General features: G+C 49.7%; 1 long non-coding RNA gene across 1 annotated transcript; it reads right to left on the bottom strand.

Moving 5' to 3' along the window:
• Positions 1-2,698: 2,698 nt before the first annotated feature.
• On the bottom strand, positions 2,699-7,947 carry LOC121135123. Its single transcript, XR_005872303.1, has 2 exons — positions 6,277-7,947; positions 2,699-4,326 (listed from the first exon to the last, which is right to left on the bottom strand). It is a non-coding gene; the product is annotated as an uncharacterized LOC121135123 (long non-coding RNA).
• Positions 7,948-8,273: the final 326 nt, after the last annotated feature.

The following is an 8,273-nucleotide window of genomic DNA, read 5'->3' as shown; positions in this document are numbered from 1 at the left end:
TCCAGCCCCTCAACTCGTGTTCTCCACTGCTCCAACTCCTTAGTGGGTATGCCCTCATTTCCTGATTGTAACCACCTCCCCATATTTCTCCAACTTCCCCTCCACAGGAGCCCCTGTAATGCCCATCTGCTATGTCACCCCTTGGACAGTTCATACCCACAGCTAGAACCTGTTCTCGCCATGACAGCAGCTCCTGGCAACTCCGTCAGCTGTGTGACAGACATCATACTGAACCTAGAGATCCACCATGCACCAAACCTCTCTGTCGTGTCCATTGCTAATGGCAACCCCATCTTGACTAACTTGCCTGCCACCCCGCTAATCCACTATGAAAGCAGTTGCTTCCCGAGCTGACAGATAGCCTTGCCATTGGCCAGTGTGTAGTTTTCCCATCAGACACTGGCTCTGTGAGTGTCTGGCTCTAATGGTCTCATGACGCCATCTCCACAGCCTGGATTACAGGTACAGACTAAGTTGTTCAATACCAAACATGCAGAAAATTTGTGAAAATACTGGTTTGCGTCTATAAATATCAGCTGAGAAGAAATGGTCTATTAATCCTCCTAGATCCTAAGCCAGTTCTAACTCACATGTGTGGAGGGGTTCTGGAGATTGAACCCGGGGCCTCAAGCAGAGCTCTCTGCATTGAGATCCGCCCTGCACCCCCTGAAACAATCTCTTAACTGTTCAATTCACTCACTTCTGCTGTGAAGCAGGAGACACCCTGGGGCAGCTCCTGGGACGCACACCCTGGATTCTCTTGCTAAGGAATTCCACTGTTAAAATGAGCAGCCATGTGCCTTTCTTAGACCAGAACAGTCTCTAACGACATTCTGCACAAATACTTACCCTTAGGTCCGTAAGTAAGTGTGGCTCCCACCCCCTTATCAAACAAGCCAACAGAGATCACTACCAAAAGCTACAATAGACCAAAATGCAGAGACCATGGGCTACCTGTCTCCAGTTAATACGTTTACAGCATAACCCTTATACCTGAGGCTCAGAGGACATTTGGGAAGGCCAGCTGCCGTGAGATGGACTCCCCTGAGAGAGAAAGGGCATGAAGGGGTGGGGTGGGAGGAGACAGTGGATCTGGGAGGAACTGAGGAGAAAGAATGAGGAGTGTGACAAAAGTTCACTACATGAAATGTTCAAATAATTAATAAAAACGCCATATGATTTTTGGTATGACAAGCTGGCAAACCAACCCTGGGCGTTCACACACGCGTGCCAGCTCTGTGTCGCTTCCTGAATTTAAATCCAACAAGCTCACGTGGCTGGTGGCCCCAGCAGTGGACAGTCGGGCACAGAGCACTGCTGACGTCACTGAAAGCCCAGCTGTAAGCATCCGATGGCCTTGAATGATGCCCTGTCTGTTTGGGATAGCGTGGAGGGAGTTACAGAGGAGAGGGGAGGGGAGGAGAGAGGCTCGCTGTCTTCTTACGCCACGGTTCCGCACGCGGACGCATACGCAGTAAGGAACAGCAGTGAAGCTACTGGGGCTGCGTGGGACTCCCAGCGAAGTATCCCCCAGATGCGTGGCAAGGGCAACGGCGAACAGATGCAGCTGGCGGAGAGTACGCAGTGACTGGGGTAGGATTTGATGTGGGCTCTAGGGGACAACTGCCATATGGTGGTGACATGATGAGTGCAATGCCACCTTCAGCTCTTCCACTCTCAGCAAGTGTCGCTGCCATGGCCAGTTTGAGATGTCTTTCCCTGACCCTCAGCAGACTTACCGCTTCCTCTTCATCCTCATTCTGCAGCAGAACCATCCATGCAAACGTGCATACCCCTTCTCCCACGGGAACAACCTCAGCGGCCCTCATCTGGTCTCTCTGCTGTCTCCTTGGCCTTCCTCGGGTCACAACATGGCAGCAGCGATCCGGCCATCACAATCAGGGTCTGCTGCACACAGGACAGCATGGCAGAGGCTTGGAAAGGGGCCTGGAGGACAGCTTGATAAACTTTCATCCCGCCCACACTTAGATGGAGCCAGACTGCACCACCACACTTCCAGGTCACCCCACACAGCCACCCCAAAGCCCTTCTCCCTGCAAGGCCTAACTTGGCTGACATGGGGCTTTCTTAAATGACTGGGCTGGGGGTGTGCTAATGATGAGAAGTCCTCATATTGTGCAGTCATCACCTCTCTGCTGTCTGCTCTTGTGTAAAAACAACAGCTTCTAGAAGGTTTTAGCAGCAGCTGTAGAAGGATCATGGAGTCACAGTGATGTCTATTAAAAGCCTTCTTCAAAACAATGGGTGCTGTGACTCTGGGATGAAACCTGTGCCCAAGCCAGCAATACTCTTTCCCAGCCTCATCTTAAGGGGGAAACGTGCCACACCTACACGGTGACCCTTTCAGCCCAGCTGTGGGGCAGTAAGAACTTGAGGCCATGTCCCTTTGGAATCTGCAGTACAAACCCTGTCCTTGGGACCTGGCACAGGAAGCTTCAGATTTAGATATGTCACCCCAGAGAACTGACCAAGCTTCATCCTGCAAGGGCGACACACCCCTTGGAAGGAAACGTCTCTCCCGGGGCACCTAAGTAACTGTGGTTCAGAGCTGAAAATGATCTGATACACACAGGAGCCTTTAGGTGAAAACTCAAAGATGGAGAGGTTGAACTGCATCGCCTCCTGAGCTCCTTGCCAAGACCTGCAGCCTGCCTCAGTATGAGCATCAGAGAAGGTCTCTTGCATAAGTGATCTTTATTTGGGTCATTGTTGAGAAACGAGGCTCTTGGTACTAATGTGGTTCTGAGTTTAGCAGGACCTTTCACAGCCCAGCTGTGGGTGAATCAAAGCCAGGTATCTCTTAGTCATCAAAGATTAACCTGTGAAAATGTCTCTGTACTCATTGTCTCATACCAGAAAAAAACCATAATAATGCCGTGAACACTCATGTGGGCATGTGAAGCAGAAGCATATTATTAAAGACTTCATTAAGAATTTACAGAAAAGTGCCGGGCAGTGGTGGCGCACACCTTTAATCACAGCACTAGGAAGACAGAGGCAGGTGGATCTCTGTGAGTTGGAGGCCAGCCTGGTCTACACAGTGAGTTCCAGGATAGCCAAGGCTACACAGAGAAACCCTGTCTCAAAAAAAATTACAGAAACGTAGAAAATTGAGGTAAAGAATTAAGGGGGAGACTCCCAAAAGTTGGGAGGGAAAAGTCATTGAATTCCTTTTGTCTAGATGCTTTATAATAAAATTGGATGGAAGCTGAGGAAACAGCTATTAAGACTGGCTAAATCTCTGGGTTGTCATGAGTTGAGTCAATGGAGGGCCCACATGCCCTACGCATGTCCCCTCACCACACTAGGTTAATGGTCAGGCAGTGTTCTGTGAGGCACACAGTTGGGAGTGGTGGAAGTCCCCTCTATCCCTCTCTGACTCCGTTCTGATATTGAACATCCGCTAACTCAGCCACTTGTCACCGTTACTGATCTTCAATACTGTAGGCTCTCCGGTGCTGATAATTATACTAAGATCTCTTTGTCGCCACATTTGCATGACCAGCTTTTAGCTTTGCCATGGCAAAGAGTCACTCTATCCCAGCCACTATGAAGCAGCTACAGTCTCTTGTCTACTCTGTATATTTATCTGTAGGGTGGCCTGGGTCGATCTGCTAGGTTGAACCTTACTATGAGAAGCCACCTCACGATTTAGTCTATCGCAATTAGCTGCATTACAAGTGAGAATATGTGGGTGATGATTGTGCCATCAGTGGGGACAGGATTGGGGGGGGGACAGCCAGCCTACCATCACTATCCCAGAGCCTGTCCCTCCTCTCATTTCTCTAGCTTGGCCACCTCTTACCCAACCAGCAAGCTCTTTTACCCCTCTTCTTCTGAGGTTCCAGACAATCCATGTCAACCCTTGGTCTTCCCTTAACCACAGCGCCTGTGCTTACTGCAACATATGTGAGCCACCTGCAATTGTCACTGTGGCCCTTGTCCCTCTCCACCTGCTCTGGAGAGGTCCTGTGTCCATACCTCCTCTGCAATGGGCAAGTGCTCGCTTGAACTTGCAAGAGAAGGTATGAGTGGAAGGCGCATGGGCGCCACACACTCCCTTTAACGGGTGCCGACCCCGGCACTTTGGAAAGAGGGCCAGTCTCCTTGCCATGATGATATCTTCATCTTCGTGATGAAAGACCAGATCCTCAATCTTTGCCAGCTAACCAAATCACCGATTCCTTGCAGAAAAGCATGTGAGCCTCACCAAGGAGGCATTTATGTCTCCAGCAACAAATTAGAGCAGTGGAAGTGACAGGAAGCCATTAATTTTGGTTGAAGCCGGTGGACAGAAAACATTCTCTGTGGGAAGAGAGAGAAACTGAACTGAAGGGTGGGATAGAGACTGAACCCTCGTAAAGCAATCGCCTGATCACTTCCCGGGAAGAGGAACTGTGGGAATCTTGGTTCTCAGTAAAGTTCTGCCCTGTGGGAGGCTAGGCTGAACTAGGGAGCCTTGGGGAACATCATCTGAGAGCTGTCACAGGAGGAAGGTGAAGGCTGTCTGGTACCCGGGAGGTCAAGTCCAGCCCCTCTCTGTACCTGTGAAAAGAGGCCTGAGGAAGACTTGCCCCTAACACCTGCAAATGTGACCTGGTTTGGGAATGTGGCCTTTGCAGGTGCCCTTAGTTGTGCCAAAGTCATATTGGGGGAGAGCTGGTTCCCATCCATCATGGCTAGTGTCTTTATGAGAATAGGAAACCCGCCCTCAGGAAAGCTATGTGGAAATAGAGGGACTAAGATAACACCAACGTGACAGAGGGCCAAGGGCACTATCAGAAGGCGGAAGAAGCCAGGAAGGGTGCTGACCCTGGCAGGGTCAGGTCCTGGGTCACCTCAACCCCAGAACTGTGACAGAGTAGGTCCCCGTGTTTGAATGCACAGGATTCTCTCTTGTCTGGATACCAAGCTGTCTTCTCTCAGCCTTCCCCAGAGGGAAGGGAGGAAGTTGTGGGTGAGCATGAGAGCCTACAGATGAGCCTGAGGATCATGTTCTTGCAAGTGGGTAAAGTCACAGGTGGAAGAGAGAGGGTGGAGTCAGACTGTGGTGGCTCACGCCTTGAATCCCAGCACTTGGGAGGCAGAGGCAGGCGGATCTTGTGAGTTTGAGGCCAGCCTGGTCTACAGAAAGTTCCAGAACAGTCAGGACTGCACAGAGAAACCCTGTCTGCACAGAGAAACCCTGTCTCGAAAGAACAAACACAAAAACACCAAAAGGAGGAGCAGCCTGGGATCAGGGACACCCAAGGAGGTGGAAGACATGTTTCCCTTTCTTTTCTTCCCACAGCTATTCAAGTGTTGCCTGACAAACCTTTGTTAACACCAGTTAGGAAACACATGCAAGGAGTTAAAGAGATTGCTCAGTGATTAAGAGCACTGGCTTCTCTCCTAGAAGACCCACGTTCAAGTCTCGGCACCCGTATGACAGCTCCCAACCATCTGTACTCGAGTTTCAGGGATCCAATGTCCTCTTCCGGCCACGGAGGACACCAGGCACACACGCAGGCCAAAGACAATGTGCATAAAATTTGAATTTAAAAAAAAAGAAAGAAGGGATGCAAAATTCATAGACCAGACTCGTTGGTTGATGTTAGCGACCATACCGCTGCCTGGGTGCCCAGCTACACTGCTCTCCGGTGAAGTTGCAGGTAGAGGCCGAAGCCACAGTTGCTCTTCACCAGGCAAGCCGAGCTGCACATCTTGCAAGACTGCTTCAGCCTGTCAGCCTCACCCCTGCCCTGCTTAAGCATCCTTCCAAACCTTTTTCCCAGCTGTTTTCCCTTCTCCCCTCCAACTCACGACAGACTCTAATGAAGCTGTGCTAACATTCAGTGTGAGCCGCGCTCCTTGTCATGATGACTTCCAGATACGCTTCAGAACACCTCATCTCACTGTTTTTCTCTTTTGTTGCATCTGATCCTGCCTTCAGCCTGCCCAGTGGTTCTCCTTTTGACACAGGGTCCCATGTAGCCCAGGCTAGCCTCAAGCTCACTATGCAGCAGCAGCAGCAGCAGACTTTGGGCTTCTGGTTCTCCTGCATCTGCATTCCGGCTGCTGGAATTACTGGTGTGTACCACCACGCCTCTGCTGGGGTGCAGGGCCGGAGTGGAACCAGGGTTTCGTGCATGCTAGGTAGACAACTCTACCACCAGAGCCATATCCCCAGCCCCTAATTGCCCCATCGTATTTTTGCTTTCCAAGTTTTAAATTTTATATGCAAATCACGAAGCCCTCTTGGCATCATTTTCCTACCTGGGTCATGGTAGTTCTGGTTTTAACAACTCTTGCTCCTGACTCTTCTCTGTCTTCTGTCTCTTTGTGTGTGATGGTCTTGGACGATGAGCTCATGCAGTACCTCTTCAGAGTAACTGAAGTCAAATGAGGGCCAGGACTGCGTCTTTCTTGAAGGGAACTCTTTATGCTTCTGTAGAGCTCCTTGAGAAGTAGTGGTCTGGGACTAGTTGTTCCCAAATTCTAGACTTGAAGTTTTCTTCATCAGTGGGGACCAGGATTCTGGACCTTAGGGATGCTATACCAGGACCTCCAGCTCCTGAAACACAGCTCTGAGGCACGCATAGCCAGCCCAAAGCTGGGGTCTCTTTTAGCAAAATCCTAGAATTCTGCAGCACCTTTGGTGGTCCGGGTTTCAACCACTGTTTTCAGTCAGTGCCAAACCCCCAGTGGCCCCATGTGCCATGTTCCTGTCTCTGGACTCAGGCCTCTTCCAGATTTTGGTGCAGCATTTTCTACAATCTTGTTGATTGCCGTGATGCTAGGCTAGGATCACCTATCATGCACTGAATGCTGTGACTACATTTTTGTAAAAGGGAAGGGCTTCATTGGACAACAGTCAGCAAAGAGACAGGCAGCCTACTGCAGTAGGCCTCCCATCTGCTGGAAGGGAGCAGACTTACCAGAATGGTCGTGTGTTCCTTGGTGGGGGGTTATGCTCTCCACAGGGCACTTTCAGTTGGTGACATCAGAAAGTCATCAGCTGGGTAAGCAGCCTCTGTCTGAGCAAGATCAGCAGGGACAGCTAGTTCCCGGTTGACCCCTGGCAGGTTCACGCTCACCTCAGCAGAAGTTCCCTCACAAAGCTTGCCAATTGCCTAGTCCATATCTGGCCACTTTGTTGCTTTAAACTTTTATTTTTGTTCATTTGCCTGGCTTCCTGGAATGCCCTCTGTGAGATTTATTGGGAATTACCTTGTCTGCTCTTCTTGGAAGTAACCCTTCACTGAGAAATTCAAGTGTGGATAAAGCCCTACTTAAGAAATATTTCATCTAGAAAAGTTCTCCCAGAGCCCTTTAAGATGTTTCCACGTAACAACTCTTCAGGTGCGTTTACCTATACGATCTGTCATCCTGCTATGATCTGCATTTTAAGAACAAGGAAATTGTGGCCTGGAGATATGTAATAGTTCAACCCAGAGCACATCATGGAAGGGGTGCCACTTCAATTAGAACCCAGGCCTGATGGGCTGGGAAGACTGTCATTTCCATCTTCTCTGTAGGCAGAGAAAGTTGGTCAGGAGCTGAGCAGCTGCTACAAACAGCCAAGAAACCAGCGGATCAAATAGGCTCTTGCCACCTATCCTGTACAAATCACTCCAACCATAACATTTGACAGCTTGTAAATAACAGCTGGAGAAATCCAGAGAGAAGAAGAGGAAAATTAATTTGCAGCTGATTGTCCTGGGTCTGTGGCTGTAACCCCCAATTCTCTGCTTCCCACATCGTAACTGTCTTCCATGGAAATGTACTTCCTTTCCTTACTCCCCGTTTCTCCAGCAGTGTCTAATGAGGGAGGGAATTCAGTTCAGTGTTTAGGTGTCTGCCTCTGCTTCCATCAGCCACTGGATGAAGGTTCTAGGATGGCATACGAGGTAGTCATCAATCTCATTGTCAGGGAAGGGCATTTAAGGTAGCCTCTCCACTATTGCTTAGATTGCTAGTTGGTGTCATTGCTAGTTGGTGTCATCCTTGGAAATCTCTGGAAATCTCACTGGTGCCAGATCTCTCCTCAAACCTATGATGACTCCCTCTATTATGGTATCTCTCATCCTGGACTCCTCTCTTCTTCCCCTGACTCAATCTTCCTGCTCCCCCATGTCCTCCTCTCCTCTTCTCTTCTCCCCCTCACTTTTCCTCAGCTTTCTCTTCCCTCCCCTGATGCTTCCAGTCCACTCCCCTGATCCATGTCCAAAATCCATATATGAGAGAGTACATATAGACCATGTTTGTCTTTT

This window comes from Mesocricetus auratus, unplaced genomic scaffold, assembly GCF_017639785.1.
Source record: "Mesocricetus auratus isolate SY011 unplaced genomic scaffold, BCM_Maur_2.0 Super-Scaffold_100031, whole genome shotgun sequence".
NCBI classification, from domain to species: domain Eukaryota; kingdom Metazoa; phylum Chordata; class Mammalia; order Rodentia; family Cricetidae; genus Mesocricetus; species Mesocricetus auratus.
The sequence above is the reverse complement of the archived record's forward strand: the minus strand, read 5'-3'. Positions and strand labels throughout refer to the sequence as shown.